The 21,534-nt window shown below is 45.0% G+C and overlaps 1 protein-coding gene across 3 annotated transcripts in view; it reads right to left on the minus strand.

The window, feature by feature from the left end:
- ZHX2 (zinc fingers and homeoboxes 2) overlaps positions 1-21,534 on the minus strand; it is a 67,298-nt gene that overhangs the window by 27,182 nt on the left and 18,582 nt on the right. For all 3 annotated transcript variants that reach the window (XM_072329326.1, XM_072329325.1, XM_072329323.1), the window contains exon 2: positions 7,965-8,030. The gene's annotated coding sequence lies outside the window, so the exon portion shown is untranslated. The remainder of the gene's footprint in view (positions 1-7,964; positions 8,031-21,534) is intronic.

Raw genomic sequence — 21,534 nt, forward strand, 5'->3', positions numbered from 1 at the left:
GAGACTGTTTTCCCAGACCAGCAGTTTTTCCTCAATTCCAGTTTGAGTGCTACAAAAACAAACAAGCACCAATCCCTACCCCAAAGAGTTTACACTGTTTCCTTCCTCAAAGCAGAGTTAGATGGATTACCAGCTGCAAACTGCTTTGAAGGTAAAAAGAAAAAAAGGAAAAAAAAAAAAAAGAAAAGAAAAATGGTGTGCTAAATATGTGCTAAATATTGCTGTCCCCATGAGTCAACACAGACTCCTCAAGATGCTCTACTAACCATTTATACTATGATAAAAATAGTAATTTAGAGCAATAAGCTAGATGCTTTACAATTGGTGGCTCAGGAACAACAAGCAGCACCAAGTGTTACTGTCTGTGATTTGCCTTGCAGGCAAATCTGCTGGAAGGTTAAACCTAACAAATTTCCACTCACTCAGTCAGATATGTTTTGTTCAGTCCCTTCAGCCCAACGAAGGCAAAGAGCTGAGGGTATTTCTGCCCCACAGAGAGCACAGAGCAAGTGGTACCCACTAAAACTCCAGCACATGTGCAGGCATCCCACCCACACTGCTTTCACCCTCACTGAGGCAAACAGGACATCAGGCTCCTATGCTCAAATACATGAGGTGACATCTGAAAAGGAAAGCACAATTGGATCCCAGTGAGTCACCATCCCTGCATCTGAAGGTATGTGGACACAAAATAGGACACTACACCTGAGCACAGCTACTGATGCAAGCTGGAGCATAGTGGGGCTTTCAGGAGGAGAAGCATCATTTTCAATTCTACTGCTGCCCAGAGACCTGATGAGCACAGCAACGCATGGGTTGGGAGATGTGTTGCAGAAGGGTGATGTCAGAAACAGGAACATGGAGTTTGTAATTTGCAGGTGTGCTACACCAGCTAAACTTACTGGATTTTTTAATTTGCTCTGAAGACTTGCCATTAAATGCACTGGGTTGAGAAAGCAATAAAACCACGCACAAACAGGACAGGAGGGCAGCTGGGTTGCCCAGAAGCCGTGCAGCATGCTGAGTGCAGCCGAGCAGAAGGGGATCTGCAAACGCAGCCATGGCACAAAGCGGCAGCTTCAGGAGGAGGTGATGAGCCCTGGCAGAGACCTCATATGGGAGGGAGCTAAGGGAAACCCCAGCCACACAAAGCCCCTGCTGCAACCCAGCTGTATGGCATCACCATCGCTGCTCACTGCATCCCAGACCACGCTACAGTACTGCTGCAGAGTGGCACTGAATCCATCTTGGATTTATTTTTGGCTGGTTGGTCTCATTGGAGCTGTTCTCCACTGGAAGGGAGATGTGCATCACCATCACCTTGTGCTTATCGCAGGTGCACAGCACTCCTGGAACTCTAACCCTCCTCTGACATCCAGCAAGAACACAGAAAAGAACATCCCAAGTTGGAGGGTACCCAAAGGGATCACTGAGTTCAACTCCTGTCTCCACACAGGACCACCCCAAAATGGTCCCTGTGTCTGTGAGCACTGTCTAGATGCCCCTTGAGCCCCAGCAGCTCGGGGCTGTGCCCACTGCCCTGTGCAGCCCATTCCGTGCCCACTGCCCTGTGCAGCCCATTCTATGCCCACCGCCCTCTGGTGCAGACCCTGTCCCTGACCCCCACCCTCCCCTCCCCTGGCACAGCTCCATGCCGTTCCCTCGGGCCCTGTCGCTGTCACACAGAGCAGAGCTCAGAGCTGCCCCTCGGCTCCCTGTGAAGAGCTACAGCCACCATCAGGCCTCCCCTCAGCTCCTCTGCTCTGGGCTGCACAAACCCAGCGACCTCAGCTGCTCTTCAGTCCTTGCCCTCCAGACCCTTTCCCGCCTTTGCAGGCCAAGGCTCTGGTGGCTTTGTACCACATCTTCTTCCTCACAGCCTCCCCACCACCTCAGCACTCGCCCAAGCCTCTCGTCACAGTCAGTAGTTCATCCGAGTGACACAATTACTCAGCCAGACGTGGCTGGAAGGAGATACTCAGCCATCCTCATGACACACAGAAAATGCACACTTCATTGCTTTTGGAGCTTCTCTTAGTAAGGGAAGCAGCACAGCTTCTACAGTAGCACACCCAAGCACAAACTTAGGGCTGCAATAGGCAGCGCTACACATTACCCTAGAGCTGTGGGGTGCTCAGGTTTATAATGTGTTTAATATAAAAACAGCCCTTACAGAATCACAGAATGGCTTAAGCTGGAAGGGACCTTAAAGATCACTGGGATGGGGATTGGGGCCATATTACTGGACTTGTGATACTGAGGGTGTGCATGGATCCTAAACCACTAACAGGTATTTGGTCTCTTTTTGCTTTGGGCATCCCTGTCACTGCAATAGCTCTGAGCACTGGGAGATGCGTCCTTTGTGCCAGCTTGGACCTTTTTGCTGGCTTACTTACTGTGAGTTGAAGCCCATATAGCACCTTGCATTGCAGTTCACCCACACGAGGAGGCCAAGCTGCTGAGGCTGTGCCAGGGAACAAGCAGTTGAGCTCTCCTACTGCAGTCTACGTTTGCAGCAGAGCTTTTATTTCCCCTTGCAAATCATATTTCAGCTTTTTTAGGAAGAGTCCACATGACACATCAATGGAATCACAACTCCCACTGCACCCCTGGATCATGTCTGGGCTCCCTGAGACAGCCACCAGCTATCAGACAGGCTTAAACAGAGGGATCCCAAGTACAGAAACATGGGAATGCAGAAGAATGCTTTAAAGAACTGTTTAATGCACTATGTGCAGTACTACAGCAGTGTTGAGAGTTAGCAGTACGACACAGGGTTCAATATTATCACTGAAATTGGTGTTGCTATACAGCATGACTTCAGCATAAATAGGAAGGAAAGCTTAATGTCTCAATGCTGTGCTGCTCAACCCCATCCCAGCCTTCTGGGAGAGTACCAGCGCCAGGGACCTGGTGAGGCACGACAGAGATATGTGATGCACTACCTATAGTTTCAGACTCTTCTGTGTCTGTCAAAACACTGAACAGCTTTCCCCTCCCTCCAGGAAACAAAGGTGTTATTTTCCAAATGCCGTTTCACTACAAGATTAAGTGATGCGATGCAAATGGAGACAAAGTGTGCAATACTGGAGTTAATCAGAGAAAATAGGGGCCGGGAGGAAATCCCATGGGAGCGACACATTTATTTCATTATTATACCACAAATGACATTAAGTATTCACCGAATCCCTGAAGGCAGCATTCCTGCATAAGAAGCAACCCCACTCACCGAACCCGCGACCATTCTATAAATAACAGGTATTTACAAAGAGAGCTGTTCAATATTTATTTTTCTCTTGAGACCGAGTTCTCTGTTCATTTGTGTCTGCACAGCACCGGGAAGCAGAGGAGCTCACCTAAAAAAAGACCAGGAACCAGTCCAGGGACCGGCCCCAGCACCAGCCTCCTCCACAAGCTGGCGAGGGAAAAGCATCCAACCTCGCATGGAAGAACAGGCAGCGAACAAAATGGGCATGAGCTCATCCAGCAGGCAACGGTAAAGCGAGGAAGTCCGGCAACAAAGCAGCATTTAAGAAACGCTACCAAACCCCGTCCTCACAGAGCAGCTTGGTGTTAGGCATTAAAGAAGCGACAACCTTCAGTTGTCAAGTGTAACTGCAGATTTGCATTACATTTGCTTTGTGTCTTGGGAACACGCATACGTTTCTCACAACTAATGAATTACAGTGATTTATTCGGTTTTCTCCTTTGGGAAGCTGACAGTTTGGGGGAGGAGGGGCTGGGGGGGAAGAAAAAAAAAGCCACCAAAACCTGTGGCTCTGAATACACTTCATTGCTAACCCTTTGTAGTAGTGTTTGTAATAGTTTTTACTCCGGCTCGCCAAAAGCTGAGTTTTAATTAAATATTAAAAAGCTATTTGTTAAAATAACGTTGCCATAGCAACTGGAGAAAGCTAAAACACCCCGGTGTTTCTGACTCACAGCATATTAATCAACCTCCAGCTATTATATCATGAGCACCCCCCCCTGCCAGGCCCTGTGGCCCCCCATCGGGGTAGTGCTTGCTGCTGGACTCTGCCCCAGGTTCAGCAAGGCCAGCTCCTGATTCTGGCCAAGCATGGGAGCCACGAGCTCCAGTGCAGGTTCCCATCTATTTCATAAAATATCACTGAGTCTTATCACAGAATGGAAGGGACTTCAAAGCCAATCCAGCACCAACCCCTGCCATGGGCTGCTTGCACCCCACCAGACCTGGCAACCCAGGGTCCCAGCCAACCTGGTCCTGAGCACCTGCAGGGATGGGGCAACTACAGCTCCCCAGGACAGCCTGCGTGTGCCTCCCTGTCTTCTAAGTGAAGGGTTCTTAAAATTGCTGGGGCCTGTTCTGGAGCAGGTGCTTCCCTACTGCCAGGCACAGTGTGCTGAGCCAAGTCATCAAGGACCCAGGCAACTCTTATATAAGGAAGTGGAAACAGAGGCAGAAGTGTGGTTGCATGGCTCAGATGGAGCCAGGGACAACATTCCCCTCCCCAACAGCTTCATTTTGTTCGTTTAGCCTCCCCTCTGCTCATCTTTTTCTAATGGAAAAAAAAAAATACCTAATCGCACAGTTATTAATCAAAGGGAATGTGATGAATATTACAGCATTTGTACTCCAGCACTGGTTTCCTGCTGCTTTGTTTGGGTGTCACAGACTGTGACTATGACAACCGCAAGCAGTTATTGGACTGATGTCATTTGTGACATCATGCTTAATGGAAAAGGAAGAAGAGACACAACCAGAAATAGGAAGAATGGAACAAAACCTGCTTTCTTCTCTTTTCCTCATTCCTCCCAAGCTGGGTCCTTGGGGGGATGGCTGCGCTGGGGCTGCTGGAAAGCTGGAGTAGCTCTGGCATTAGCAAAGCCTGGGATGTGCTGAGCACTGGGGAAAAGCTGCCTCCGGCTGCAGGGCAAAAGGGGATCTGATGTTACATGGAGGAAATCTCCTCACCCTCTCCTGGCTGGGGGCCGAGGACATCATCCAGAGTTAAAGCCCTGCACAGGGTGCTGCCACACAGTGCTGGCAAAGCTTTGCTTTGCTGTGGTAAAAAGTGTTTGTAAATTCACCGCTCAATCTCCAAATAACAAAAAACAAACCTGCAGCCCTCAAAACTAATCCAAATCATATGTGGCAGAGAAAGGCTTCCTGCAACAAGAATCTCCTTCACAGCACACGTCCAGAAGTTCCATCAGAAAACGGTTCATTTTTCCAAGTGACTTTTTCCAAGCTTTTCCAATCCACAAAATGTGCTTCTTTGCCCTCCACGCTCCCCGGCTGGACCTGCCATGTCTCACCAGCCCAAAGCTGCAACCTGTGCTGGTAACTCCTTGTTCCCTGCACAGCATCCCGGTGTGGAACAGGTGCCACTCTGCTGTGATGTGTCTCCCTCATAGAATCACAGAATGATCTGAGTTGGAAGACACCTTTAGACATCATTTAGGCCAACTCTGCTGCAATGAACAGGGACACCTACATCTAGACCAGGTTGCTCAGAGCCCTGTCCAGCCTGACCTTGAATATCTCCAGGGATGGAGCATCCAACACCTCTGTTCCAGTGCTTCACTGCCCTTATTGTAAAGTACTTCTTCCTTATATCCAGTCTGTCCCTTGCAGAGGGACAGCCTTTGAGAGCTGCCACGTAACATAAACTCTCTCCAGCAGGCAGGTCACACTCTGTGAGTGTCAGGAGATAACTGGGGGTGGACGAAGGAAACCAGAAAAGCAAAGCAGCCTTCTTTTCGTCCTCTTGCCAGCACACCTTTCCAGGCTGAATTCCCAAAGCATTTTGCAGGACAACACCAGAGAGCAGAGATAAAGGAGATGAGCTCTTCCACCTCTGGTTTCTCCTCCACCCTTTTGTTTCTCTGTTGGCATTGCCATGCTGCAGCCACCTCCCGCTGCCCAGTTCCTCTTGGCTTTGGTCAAACAGCCTTTCACAAGCCAGAGCACGAGAAGACAGGAAAATGGGAATTTACTGTCTCCTTTCTCTGCTGAACAATGACTGCATCTCACTGCAATAACTTCAGAGCCATCTGAGATTACATGAGTTACCTGGGCAGCTTCCAAGCAATTCTGCTTTATCTCTCACCCTCTTAACACAGCCATGATATATCAGAGCTCCTGCATCGCTGCTTTGCTTTGACTTAACAACACAGACTGCATTTGTGTGGCACCAGCACTCTGCCTTTGAAGTGCTTGAACACAGCACAAGCAGGTCCCCATTTGCTCCTCTTGCAGCAGTGAGCACCATGAGGGTGCATTAGAACACACATTCGTCAGGACTTCAGAGATGCTTGCAGAGCAGAGGCCAAATTTCAACACTGCCTACTTAACAGAGAATGAAACATCTGAGAGCAAACGTTGCCTGAACAGCATTCCTAATGTACAGTTACACTTTGAGAGACACAACGTGCTACACAGCACCTTTCTGCTGAATGTATCTTTCTAACTCGGTCTCTACCCATCCCATCTCTCTGCAGCCAGCACAGTGCAGAGAATGAGGCCAGAGCCCCTCTGAGCGATGCTTTGTAAATGACTGACAAAAAATAAACCCACAGCTTGATTAGCAGCTCTCCTGTGGCAGCTTGAGCACCAAGGAAGGAGAAAACACTTTTGATTCAAAGGGAGACTAGACGATGGAACTTACTGAGGACAAACCCCAAACACCATCATGATTTCATGCCATTTTTCTGCCAGTAATAACTGGACTCATTGCTGGAATCCATCACAAAAGGCAGAAAACAGGATTCCCTATTGCAGGGCTTTTGCTTACCCATTTCTGAATGCCTGCCAGTTATTTATTTAGCAATTTTTGCCACGTCTTTTTTTTTTCTGAACACTGATGGACTCCATTTCATTCCTGTTAACATAACAAAGCCCTTTCTTTTTTCAGGCTGATTTCAATTTGGGGTTTTATTCTGCTGTAGCCCAAATAGATTTGTGTTGGTGTAACAGAAAACAGGCTTTATGCCACCGAAATAAAAATGGAAACAAAATTCTGCCGATTTTCAAGTAACCATAGATTTCTACCACCAACAGAAGAGGGTAAAAACAAAATTGGACCTGGGCTGATTTTAAAAACCTCAGAAAAACCCAGCCCCTGTACAAGTGCTCTGATAGGAAAGTATATGGAAAGCAGTGAATTCTGGCACTGCAAAAGGAAAACTCCTGGTGTGGTCATTGCTTCTATATATAACTAGATACCTGTTTAGCTATATACATAACTACATAGCTATGTATAGTTATATATAGTGTGCGTGTACATATGCATAGTATACATATACAACATATATACACACACATATATATACACTATGTAAGTCCTGTATATATACATATACACACACACATAAGATACACGCTGAGCTGCTTTGAAGCAAGGAATGGAGCCAGGCATGCAGATGTCTCACATGGTGCCAAAGTACCTCTGAAGTTCCTCAATCAGATCAGACAGGATCCAAATCTTGGGTTGTTTTCTGTGCTGATGACAGGGCTGGGTTTCTGTATGCATGCACATGCACTCAAAAACATCTTTGTAGCAAATCCATGTTTTCCTCCCCTTTCAGAACACACAAGCTTTCTTCCTGAGGAATTCCTTGCCTCAAGTCTCCATTAATGTTTTTTTGTCTTTTAATGTCTGGTAGGGCTTGAAAACAACAAACATGCTTCAGACGGTGCTAATGGCCCATTCTATTGACCATATTCAAAGTTAAATGCATTCATGTGGTTCATATCTGCAAGGAGATAATTACTCAGCCTATGTGGTAATACAATGCTGACTTTATTTTGTGGGTTGCAAAGAGGTGCCAGAGACACACAACTGGTTCCAAAGTACTGGAGTTACTTGCTGTAAACAGTTCTAAAAGTGTCTTCTAAAAAGATTGTCTTTTTATTCTTCCTTCTGTTCAAGCAAGCTCAGGTTTCCCACTTAAAAGGAAAATAGAAATAAAACACTACTCACTGCACTGCATTTCTTACATCCTGGGGATTCAGCAGTACTTTTGAAGGTGAGCAGAACTTCAGACACCTACAACAGAGAGGGAAAGCTGTGTAAGTCCAGGAGAACTGGGGAGAAAAACAGCAAAACAGTAACCATCCCACTCTGCTGCAATTGAGTTTATTTGACAGCACCCAAGAATGCTGACTGATGGGAACTGCAGCAATGCCTCTTCCATGACTGCTGACAGGACCACACAGATGTGCTCCAGGATGGAGTGCTGCATACCTTGGGAGTCCCTTGGGAAAAAGAAAATCCACATTTCCAAGGCTAGGCAGACAGTGGGGAGTGCTCACATAGGGATGTCCTGAGATATGGCTGCTGTTGAGCTGGAAATACCCACAAACATCTGCTGCAGTAGACACATATCTCTGGTTACTGGGAGCCTCGACAAAACACTTCTGGCCCACTGCCCTTCTCCTCCATCAAGGGACTCACTGACTGGGTCCTAAAGCTAACATTGGTTTTCTTCATTTTCTATTTTTTTCCCCCTTCTTTTCCTTTTCTCCTGCAGACGGGAGAGAAAGGTCTGAGAAATGCCCTGCCTGAGGGTGAGGGCATAAACACCGATGATATGTGAAGGAAAACGAGTGGTCACAGGGTGATCTGAGTGAAAGCAATACATCCAGTCAAACTCCCCCCTGGCGAGACAGAAGCCTATCAATTGTTTTGGCAGTGCCCAGAACACAGCTAAAGCTAAAGAATTTGAATTTGAGACTACACACACACTGTTCTATCTGGATATGGAAAGGTTGGCTGGGAAACTTGACAGCAAGTCAGAGACATAACCTGAAGTCTTGCGCTCCTTTCCAGCAGGCCAGGGAGTCTGAGGCTCTTTTCAAAGGAATCACAGAATCATTAAGGTTGGAAAAGATGTCTAAGATCATCCAGTCCAACCATCAACCCATTCCCAGAATGCCCATAAACCATGTCCCTCAGTGCTGTGTTTCTTCAAATCTCCAGGGACAGTGACTCTGCCACCTCCCTGGGCAGCCAGTTCCAGACACAGCTTCCAGATACAAGATACAACTGGATTTCCTGAAAGAGTATCAAAGCTACTCAAGTAGCCAGGAGCTACACAACCAAAAAATGCTTTTTAAGAGCCTAGAATAGAAAAAGCTGCACGTTTATTCACAGATAAATGGGAAACTGCTTCCCATTTTGCTCCATCTCAAAGTAAGGCTAGATGCTAGTTTCTCTGCATTGTAACAGAGAGAACACCTCTACCTGCTGAAGGGGTGGAAACTGTCTGGCACGGGGATTTGGGGACAGAATCTCCCAGCTTGTGCTATAATCCTGGTGCCGAGCAGTTTCAGTATTTAATGGGATCAGTTCAGTGATCTTATACAGAACCCACTCTCTGAAGTCTGCCTTTCCAGTGCTGCATCCAACATACAAGTGACTGCCTTGCTAAGAGGCCTCAGACCACCTCTTAAATAAAATGCTTTTAACCACCAACCAAATACCTACAGTGCTGAGTAGCCCTGCCATTTCTTTCTAGTTAGAGAGTTAATTAAAATAAATATATTAAATACAGTGTCATCGTTTCTTAGGACAGCATAATGAGCCTTCCAGTTGTTGGTGCTTTTCCTAGAGACCCAACTGGTGCAGTTTTTGTGAGGTTCCCAGCTTTAGGAAACATAAAGAAGGAAGAAATCTCCAGAGTGACTAAATCCAGCCCCTCACTGTTGTGCTCATACCATGCAATCCTCTTCAGAATGCACGGTAAGAAATTCTACCCTTTGCTGCTATGAAAACATGATTTAACACAGCAGCTCAGAAACAAGTTGGGAATATACATATACACATAGATATGCATATATACATATTTCAGATCTCACAGTCTCCTGGTGCTGGGAGATGTACTACTGCGTTTGAAAGTTTGGAGTGAGGCAACAGCAAAAGGAGTCACAAACACATTTCACACAGAGAAGTCTTTTTGGTTTTATTTTTGTTTTTGCAACTGGTGGGTGATTACTAATACAAAGAAACTGGCTCTTGCTCAGCTTTGTTCAACCTGAGCAATTCTCCTTGGGCAGCAAATGGATCAGCACAACCCAAGCACCAGCCCAAGCCCTGCACGGTCATGTGGGGTGCTTGCCACAAAGAAGTAGCATGCCATAAAAAACGCAAAACTAAACTAAAAAAGCCCAGAAATAAACAAAAAGACTCCTAAAAGTATTTCACTTCACGAACACCGTCAGGTTCCAAGCATCACAGCTCCAAGCACCTAAAAACAGGATTATTTTTCACTGTTCACAACAAGATTTCTTCCAAAAAACTGTTGAAGTAACTTTAGCGAGCTAAAATGTAAATCTGGAGCTGCTCTTAGGGCATGAAAGAGAAATAGTTGTACTGTTTAGCAGCTCGACAGTCAAGTTCCTCTGAGACTCTCTCAACCTAAGGAAATAATCAATTTTGCAAAGGAACATTTTACAAGGAGAAATGGAGTTGGGAGTCCTGAAAGCACTTGCTTTCCCCAGCTGTGCTGGAGTCAAAATAAAATGAAATAAAAGCCAAACTGCTCCTCAACCTCTCTTCCTGAAAGATGTCAGTTTGGCAGTTTAACCCCACAGCCTGCCTGCCCAAAACACTGACTCGGAGCACCTCTCAACACCGACCCCCTGCCAGCTGCCAGCAGCCCTATGAGCCTTCGGTGACCCATCACCACGCTCCCACAATGGGCTGCCTCATCACTCAGATTTGGGTAGTCCCAAAATGCTCTGGCTAAGGGAGATGAAATGGGTTGTATTCTCAACCCTCTATCTGACATCTAATCTTGCCTGGCCATACCTTGCCTGAGATACAAGACATGAAGGCCATGGGACAACAAACACCCAAATCAGCTCCTCAGCCCCTGCTGTCTGTATCCCAAGAGGCATTTATTAAGTTTTCAGTCTAGCTTATATCTGTATTTCCCTCAAAACTATCATGATAAATATTACCACCTTAGTTGAGCTGAATTTACTTTGAGCACTAGAACAGAAATGCCTTCTATCAAATTAAATATTCACAGCTGTGTAGGAAAAGGGTAGTTTACAGCTTGGAGATCACAGACTGTTATTATGGCAAGATTAGCAGACACGAGCTTTCCTGGAAGTTGTCTGTCTCAGTGCACTGAAAATCCCCATTATCCTGGTGGGTCCTGAGCACCTTTGTGTCTATTAAGGCACTTCTGTGTGTTGTAGCTGTTCCACTTTGGGTATTCACCGAAAAATGGTGGCCCTCAGCAGAAGGAAAGAATGCATTCATGAAGATCCTTCACTCCAACACACTTTTATAAAGTATATGTGTTCCCATATGTATGACCCGTGCTTAAATAATACAAGAATAGCTGAGCACAGACTCAAGGAGAACACATGGATAGTACTTCTGGCAGTGTCAAAGTCCTACCCTGGGCTAAGCAAAACCACTTCACAGTTCCTCTGTTTGCAATGCAAATAATGAATGCACAGCTGGAAGGTTCAGTGCAAGGTCTAATTAAAATCATTACTGCTTCTATCCCTTAACAAACCTGTAAGAGAAGTCCAGAGTTTCCATCAAATACCTGCATATGCACTGGACAAGCTGTTAAAATAGAGAACATTGCCCTGAGGCCACCGAGCATGTGCACCGGATGCCACGTTTTGTGACTGGGAACACCCAATGATGCCTGGATGCCCCTGCACTTCTTCATTCTGAGACCTCATCCATGTCCTGCAGGGCACTCAGCTGCCCTTCTACAGCACTGAGATGGATGAGGAGATGGATGGCAGTGGCTCCACAGCCTCCCAGGTGTGATGGACATGGCAGTGATGGGTCAATGGTTGGATCAAATGATCTTAGTGATATTTTGGACCTTAATTTTCACCTTAATGACTCTACGGTTCTACAGTGGGAGGCAGGCAAGGCTGGGCTGGGAGAGAGAAGGGTGCTGTGGCTTCTGGCATAGATAGGCATGGCAGGCAGCTCCTGCGAGGGACCATCCTCTACACCCTGGCAGCATGACAGCCATGAGCACAGGGTTATGATCCATGTTGCTTCTCCACTCAGGCCATAGAGCCTTTCCACACTTCCCCTCCCTGTGATATGGCTCATCGAGAACCAAGTTATAGAACCAAAATGAAAGAGAATGGGAAAGCACTGCTCAAAGTCAACAATATTTACTTTTCAACACATTACCTATCTGTGGATGTTAGCACAAGAGAAAGATATACTACATTCTATTCTATTCTATTCTATTCTATTCTATTCTATTCTATTCTATTCTATTCTATTCTATTCTATTCTATTCTATTCTATTCTATTCTATTATCTTAATTTTTCCTAGTTTCCTTCAACAAATCCAAGTGTTTTCTTTAAGGGTGAATTCACATTATTCCTATCCCTTGCCTAAATAGTTACCTATGAGATGAGGTACCGAAGGCTCACCCAGAGCTGGAAAGCTGTCCTACTTTCTTTCTGCCAGAACCAGGACTGATAACTGTTTTTCACCACTGGTTGCTACAGTAGGACTATTGTAAGACACTTTTGCTACCTAGCATATGTACAGCAACAGTTTTTATTACAAACAACCTAGTGTGGACTGTTCATCTATGAGGGTGGCTCTGAAGGTCATGCCTCCTATTTTATAACGTTGGCCCACAATGTCATAGAATCATAGAATCATAGAATCATAGAATTACCCAGGTTGGAAAAGACCTTGAAGATCATCAAGTCCAACCACAGCCTAACCAGTACCCCATCTCTAAAAAAAAAACCTCTGCTAAATCATATCCCTGAGTACCACATCCAAACGGCTCTTAAACACATCCAGGGATGGCGATTCAACCACCTCCTTGGGGAGCCTATTCCAGTACCTAACCACCCTTTCTGTAAAGAAGTTCTTCCTAATATCCAACCTGAACTTGCCCTGGCGCAACTTGAGGCCATTTCCCCTGTCACTTGTCACTAGTGAGAAGAGACCTGCCCCACTCTCGCTGTAAGAACCTTTCAGGTACTGGAAGATGGTGATAAGGTCTCCCCTCAGCCCCCTCTTCCTCAGACTAAACAGCCCCAGCTTCCTTAGCCTCTCCTCGTAGGGCTGATTCTCCAAGCCCTTCACAAGCCTCGTTGCCCTTTTCTGGACCTGCTCCAGTACTTCCATATCTTTCTGGTGCTGAGGTGCCCAAAACTGGACATAGTACTCGAGGTGAGGCCTCACCAATGCTGAGTACAGGGGCAGGATGACTTCCTTAGTCCTGCTCACCGCACCATTCTTGATGCAAGCCAGGATGCCGTTGGCCTTCTTGGCCACCCGGGCACACTGTCGGCTCATGTTCAGCCGTGCATCAATCAGTACCCCCAGGTCCATTTCCTCCACACAGTCCTCCAGCCACTCTGTCCCAAGCCTATAGCGCTGCCTGGGGTTGTTGTGGCCGAAGTGCAGGACTTGGCATTTGGTCAGAGGTGGATGCTGGTGATAGGGCAGTAGTGGTTGAGCCTTCCCATCAATATTCAGTTGTATGTTGTTGCCATGTGACAGATGGCAGCAGAGGGGCAGTCTGACAAAATTCTATCTGACATGGAAGCATGTTTGAAGTAAAGGTGTGCCACTGAACTCCCCCATATGGAAAAAAAAAATGGCACCCACTGACATTCATCAATGCTTGCTGAATGTTTCTGGAGACCAAACAGCAGACGTGAGCGCAGTGGAGTGGTGGGTAGTGCATTTCAGTAGTGGTGACAGCAACATGAAAGATAAGCCATGTTCCACATGGTGATGCACAGCTGTCATATCATGAAATCAAGACTGTCTTGATCAGCTCATCTGCACAAATCAGTGGATTACAACCAGGGAACTGTGTACAGAGCTGAATATTAGCTTCAATGTGTTGGAAACAATGGTAGCAATATTGGAATATCACAAAATTTGCACCAAGTGAGTCCTATGAATGCTCATACTGGAGCAGAAAGAACCCTGTATGCAAGTTTGTCAGGATCTGTTGAACCAATCTGAGGGGAAGGCGATAGTTTCCTGTATCACATCATTACTGGAGATGAGATGTGGTGTCACCATTACAAGCTGGAGTCAAAACAGCCATCCTAGGACTGGCAGTGTGAATTCTCCATCAAAGAAAAAAGTCGGTATGCAGCCCTCAGCAGGTAAAGTCACGTGCACTGTCTTCTGGGTTAGGAAAGGGCTGATGAAAGATGGACAACATGGACAATATTTTCCTATCTATGACGCTGACACAGCATCTGTGAAACAGTGGTCACCCCCAGTGGTGCAGATCTTTAGGACTGTGCCATGCCGGCTCCGGTTCATTGCTGGCAAAAATCGTGGTGACTATGTAGAAAAGGAACATTTTGTAGCTAAGAATTTGCTCTATCGTATGGTGCTATTGTGCTCTTTGTATCTGTTGTAGTTTCCATGGAAATAAATGGGAGACATTCCTTCCAGAGCAACCTATGTAACACCTAGTTTTCAGCTCCAAGTGATGCCCAGACTCGGTGTTCAGATCCATCCAGGTGTCATCAAACAAGTTTGCCAGGGAGACACAGAGGCTGTCATACACTGGGGATGTAGACAAGTATCACACACTCCTTCCTTCTCCCCACAAATATTTAAGCTCAAAACAGTGGTGATGCTAAAAATGAAAAGATCAACAGAGAAAGATAACAGCAATGAACAGAATGCAAAAAGCATCCTAAATCCCCATCAGCCATCACAGTTTAAATGCATGTGCCAGCTTGGAAAGGACAAGGGTTACCAATAGTGATTCCCTACAGTTGGGATCTTCCAGGAGCATATGCCAAATGATGCAAACAGCAGTCAATGAGCATTTCTCCATATGGGTACAAACCTATTTGAGTTAGACCGCAGCCAGAAACATCACTAGCCATTTTTACCACTTAGACTCAGCGTCAGAATGACACAATTTAAAGCCTCCCAGTACTGTTGTTGGGTTTGGCCTGGTCTCTCCAGTTTCAGCCTGATTTCCTCACCAAATGACACTCAGCCATACAGCGGTCTTTCTCCTGCTCTTAATTCATTCCTCCTTTGTTTCCCTCAACTCCCAGGCTGAAAAGAGAAGAAAAACAACTTAAAAAAAAAAAAAAAAAAAAAAAAGGAAAAGAAAAAAAAAAAAAGCCAATTGAGGGCAGCCAGCAGTTACATTTTGCTGCTGTAAAAATAAATAGGAGAGGAAGGGGTTTCCCTCATCCGGCTGTTTAGACCATTCCTACTTTTGGCTGCAAGTATCAATGCATTTGCAAATCCCTGCCAAACACAGCAGCCGTCAGTGCAAAAGTGGTATGAGAAACAAAATGAGCATAGGGTGTAAATATAAAGCAAGAAATCACTTCACTCCGTTCAAGTAACTGTGTTTGTTTCTCAGCTACTGTGGAAAATCAGCACCGGTAGGTGCTGGTAAGTCTTTTTATTTTCAGAAAGAGCATCTCCGTATTGACATCAGGGAAGCTGGAGCCGAAGCACCAGCAACCTCTGCTCAGGTGCCAATGTCTTGCAGAAATGCTGTGAAAGGGGAAAGGCTGCACATATTGAGCACTGAAAAACAGCATCCAAGGGCAAAACTGATGTTTTCCATGATTACCACATAAAGCAGGGCTGGCAACCTCTTGTGGCGGAGATCCCTGTCCTGGTGTGGCTCCCCGGGTACCCCAAGGCTCTGATAGTTTTGCTTGTCCCTAGGACTAGAAGGTTTGTAGGAAAAACCCATGAGCCTGTGACTTTTGTGGCTGTTGCTCTTTGTCCTGAGGATACCCAGCACAGTCTGGGCACTGTATCAGCATATTCTGTTAGGAATCAGTAATTTGGGTCCCATCCTATCCCTCCAGCTAGATCTTAAATTTTACTTATTTTTTAAATGTTTTTTAAAGGCAGAGCACACAAAGAGATGGAACAAAACTTCCTGCCCATCCTGCGGCCCAACCAGTCTGTCCCTCATGGCTGAATTGAATGTGGATTCGTTACGCCTCCAGGTCCCACATAACCAAACACCCTCTGATATTTTTGGAAGCCGAGAGAATACAGGCTCAGACACTGAAGCTTCTATACATATATTCGGACAGGACCTTTTACTATTTCCCACTGATCTAAATGCTGCATGTAAATTAAGATTTGGGGTCTTGTCTTGAAGAAAAGTCTGCAGCAGCAGATGCTTTTTCCAGCATTCTACCTGATTTGGGATCCAGGGCACAATTACATTTCTGAGAGCAAATCCACGTACTGCTTAAATGCATCTCTGCTACACACTCCAGGAGGAGAAGTCCTAAATGAAGGAAAATAAAGCTCAATTCACATCCTACTGTGAATAGCTGTTGAGAAGAAACACACTTTCACCATTTAGAAATCAGATAAAAAGGTAGTTCATACAACATTTACCCTATCTTTCAAAATAACCTGCAATATGACATTAATTTCCTCCTCCTCATAATATATTTAACGAGGGGGAAAAGAAGCACACACGCCACACATGCACACCCCTTTATGCACACCCTTTCTCCAGTGCTCCTTGTTATTCTTCCAGAACAATTCTTCAAAGCTGTGGAGATCACTGTATGTCTCCTTCTTTTTGAAAGATCAGATACACCGCATCAAAAAGCATGCAGGAAAAGTTCTAGGGCATGGAACCAATTTCTGCACACTTTTATCTGGGTCAGCTTTTCTATTGATTCTGCAAATACCATTTCTTTCTTTTTTCTTTTTCTTTTTTTTTTTTTCTTTTTTTCTTTTTTTTTTAAGCTAAGGTTTTTATTTTTTATTTTATTTTTTTGTTCAAAAAGAAGAAAAAGAGAAGACCAGACCTTAAGTCAAACACCCACCAGAGCCAAGGACTAGTTCTGTTGGTAGATATAATAAAGTCTAACTAACACTGAAAGAGCATCTAGATTGATTTCTAAATTCATTAAGTACCATTTCACCATGCCACATCTTTCTTTACTGGCCACATCTAATCCTCGCTGTTACATGCATGAGACAGCTCATAATGTCTAGGAAAGCTAATGTGACACAAGCACATAAAAATCACTCACACGTTTTATCGTTAATGTATCTCCCCGTTTCTCTGCCAACTGACAAGTCTTGTTCCATGGTTATGACCTCTCTGGCACAGCTTCCAGCTTTGCTTTATGTTGTCTCATCAACCCTAATGCCTGTCTTAAGGTGCTCTGTAACAGAAATAACAAATAAGAGCTGGCCTCGGGTAATGAAAGTCTGGATTTTGTTTTAGGATGAGATATCTCTTATCACCTCCATCTGCACACACAGTTGGTAAATGGAGAAGGGGTGCTTCTAAGACAGAGCCTACCAACAGGTGACAGTCTGTAGTAGTAGCAACTTAAAAGACTGCTTGCAACTCCAGATGACAGCTGAAAAAAAAAGTACTTGGGAAGTCTAATTAACTCCTGGTGAAAACAAAACTAATGAACTAACTGACTCACAAGTGCTTTTCCAGCATGCAGTCCTTTTAATTTTGAGACACTTTTTACACATTTTGATGGTGGTGGGAATACCTGGGAATAACTAAGCATTGCCCAAGAGCCTGATTAGCAAGTTTACTTCTGCTGGAAGCTAGATGCACATTCTGGCAAGACTTGGTTTTGCAGGGAACCAGGCATGTGGCAAGTGGGGCCATTTGCATGAGTGCTTCTGACTCAGAGGTGGAGAAGGATCTGACTCAGCTAAGCATCTCCTTCCTGGCTCTGGAACACCATCTTGGAGGATCACCAGGATGGATCCCTAAGCTCTGTCAGAGTTGCATACTTACATTCCATTTTTCCCATCTTGAGAGCTGAGATGGAAAAATGAGTCAGTTTCCTCTACAGCATCTGTGTGATGCCATCAGCACTCCCAACCCAGCAGAAAAATGATTTTGGATACCTGAATGACTAAACCCCAACACTGGGATGGTGCTCCCCTCTCCCTCATGCCTCCCTGCTAAACTCTATGTTCTTCGTGCTCCAGCACTTTGCTGGCAGCTCCATCTGCTTTTACTCCAAGCATCACAAGGTCATCATTACCCACTGCAATATGAGGAGACATGGATGCAGCTCCTGCTCAGTACAAGGAGACGCTTCCCCAAATCCTGCTTGTCTCCTGAAAATGGGCTCAAGGGGCTGGTCTGAATCATGGAATCATAGAATCACTGAGATTGGAAAGATCACTAAAGATCTTCTAAACCAACCACCAACCCATGCTGTTGATTGCTCCAGACCATGTCCCTAAGTACCACGTTTGCCCTTTTCTTGAACACTTCGGGATTGGTGACTCCACATTCTCCCTGGGCAGCCTGTTCCAATGCCTCAACATCGATTCTGAGAAGAAATCTTTCCTAATTTCCAGCCTTAACCTCTTCATCATCCTGGACCAGCCACCTTTCTGCTCCCCGTCAAGTCATGTTACACTCAGAGCTGAAGTGCAGTTTCTAATACACTGCTAATTGCAGAATTGTTGCTGTATTATATCCAGCCTTCTGCCTTTTGCTGTTATTAATTGATTGCTTGGAGCTTTGCAATCTTTCGAAGAAAACACCTTGAAAAATTAGGCTGGGGAGAATCACATTAAACAGGGAAATGAAAACGTCTTCCTAGCTGTGCCGTAAAAACTAGGCCAGGCTTCTCTCCACAAAATCTCCATGTATCCCTGCAGCAGTAACAGTTGGCACGATTCTTAAAATACATACAGGTTGTGACAAGGCCAACTGATTAAAGACCAGCTCACAGCACTGGGAAAGCTCAAAGCATTAGTGGTGAGTTTTAAAACAGGAGAGAAATTGCGGCTTCAAAAGAAACCTCTCCAGCCTGCTGCTCCTCCATTAGCTCCTTTTGGCCCTGTGCAAGATGAGAGACCAACACAGACCTGTCCCTCCTCTCCATCACCTCCATGGGGATGTGCAGGACTGCTCTACCTCAGCTGCCTCCATCACTTTCCTGTCAAGTATCAGTGACCCACCACCTCAGTAGATCTAATGCGGGAAATACTCTGATCTCCTTATTACACATGATGTAAAGCAAGGCTGACTGGAAGTTTGGTTTTATCACACCCATGTCTCCATTAAAGTCTCCATGTCCCAACAGCACAAAGTAATGCCTGGCCATGTTCTCACAAAACACCAGCGCCCAGCTCTGTGGGCCACAGGCCTGGCCACTCCTCACCACCACACACACCCCAAACCCTTTTCTGCCTATGGCCTCTGTATTTAACTATTCAGGCAACTGTGTAACTACCACAATGCTTTTTATGCTTGTGCTTTTCCACGTGCACTTCAATGAGCAGGTTTTAGCCACCTGTTCCATAGCAAGTCACCATACATGGGGTGGTTGTCTTTGACAGAGCTGTTGGGCAAATGAGTCAGGGATAGGGTGTAGGTACACGTGGAACTTGGGCAGACTCTCTTAAACTGAACTCACAGACAACTACAGGCAAATATTGTGCTCAGATTTATACACAACGCCTCAGTGCAGGAAATGGTGGTTTGGAAGTACCTGGCATAGTACAAGTTTGCCTCAGAAATTGTCTCCTTTTGACACTCTGTGATGACTTTCCAATAACTATGGAGAAGCAGCAACAGTGACCAGTGTGAGTCCCCATTGCAACCTTTGTTGTTGCAGAGCAAAATACTCAGATTAGACGCAACTCAGCCTGTATTGATTTACATGCTAGCATTTCCCAGATTAAATGCAGAGGACAAAGCAAAACCCTCAGTGTCTCTATTACCTTGATACTAACTCTGCCACAAACCCACACATATTCCACTGAAATGACCAGGCCCCAGAAATCCCTTTATGTAGAGCTCTTAGCACTACAAGGGGTCCGTAACACCCTGCTCAGACATTTCATTCTTGGTGGAAACTATATTTGAAATGTTTTCCTACTGTCCTCAGAGGGGTTTCACATTTTACATGTGTGACAAAGCATGAATGGATTGCAAGATACGCAATAAATTGCAATAAATCACGACTACATAGCATTGCCTGAAACCTAAAGCATCCATGGACCAAATTTCATCTGTAGCTTCAAGATGCTCAAATCACCTCTGGTACTAAAATAAAGGCAGAATGTGGTGCTGGAAGATTAAGATCTCTCCAAGCCCTGTCAGGTTATACTGTCTGCAAACAGCAACCAAGGTAGGGCTTTATTGTCATGGAATGCCAACAAATACCGGGTAGTGCTTCTGATCTATCTTAGTTTGGTGCATATAATCTTAATTAAAGCATTTAAGTAAATACAGATGCAAATTAGGCTCAGTATATCATCTGGTAAATTGCTATCAGAGCCCTGAGGCTACTGGCAAATTATCAGCATGTGCCTCTGTGATGTGAAGTTACCAGATCCAGTCTTGGTTAAGGCACTGTGTATTTTGTTTTGCTATTTTGGCTTAAATTGGAAGTAAAACCTCATATTGGTACATACGTAAGAAGTTAAACTGTCCTCTGTTTAGAAAGAAGCTCTTAGGAGGTAAATCAACATCATTAAAATTTGTCCTTTAGACAGCCTACATCTAGCAAGAAGAAAAACCCTTTTGCATTACTGCAACACCTATCAAAGGAGCTCAAAGCGCCTCTGAAATGTTAATTAATCCACACTCTCCCCAAGGGAGATCTATTTTAAAGATTGTTATATGTAGTTCGCATTATTCTTGCATTTGCCAAAGGCTCACAGGAGGGAAGCCACAGAGATCGAATCTGGACCTGAAGCCTCGACTGCCTGCTCCTCTGTGTCCTGATCACAAGACCTCCCTCCCCAAAAATCACAAGAACTCACTCGCACCAGAGAGGTGTGAACCTCTTTGGCCTAGATATCACTGCCTCAAAGCGGTGTTAGCTTCAAAACCTTGTTAAAAGCATGTGAAGGCAATTACATGACAAGAGAAATAAGGGAAAACAAATCACAAGGGGAGAAATTTTTCTGCTTTTTGGAAATGAAGGAATCTTCAGATCACGCTGAAAAGATCTTACCTTTGGAAAATGAAAAGGTACAGCCAAGATAACATTCATGGTAATACCTGCATCAGCTCTGGCTAATTGTTGCTCCTCTCAAGGAACACTTCCCACTTTACAACCTTGCAAGCAGAGATCAATTCTTCTTCTTTCAGAATGTGCATTAAGACCAATGTTTGGAAAGAAGCAATAGGTCCTAAGGTATAACTACACACTTAACTTGAGCAACAGCAATGATGCTTAAGCACGTGCTTAACACTTTCCTTACAATATACTTGTGAATTGCCCAGGGTATGAATTTTCCACCAGTACCGAACAAACTCAAATAAATAACATTTTCTGTTTATTCAGAAATTCTCCAGAAAAGAAATAATAATAATAATAATGTTACTGATGGCAAAGAATAGGACAAGAAAACACAGTAATGCTTGTAGTCCCGTGAATACGTTCACGATGTGATAAAATGTGACACATACATGACATATCATTACTAGGACAACAATGTTTGGAAGGCATTTGCAACCAGCATTTTGTAAGCATATGGTCATATATTGGCCCCTTCCTGTGCTCAAAATTAAAAACAAGACAAAGGGTCAGGAGCTAAAAGCATCAA

The sequence above is a fragment of the Excalfactoria chinensis genome, chromosome 2, assembly GCF_039878825.1.
Source record: "Excalfactoria chinensis isolate bCotChi1 chromosome 2, bCotChi1.hap2, whole genome shotgun sequence".
Classification (NCBI taxonomy): Eukaryota; Metazoa; Chordata; class Aves; order Galliformes; family Phasianidae; genus Excalfactoria; species Excalfactoria chinensis.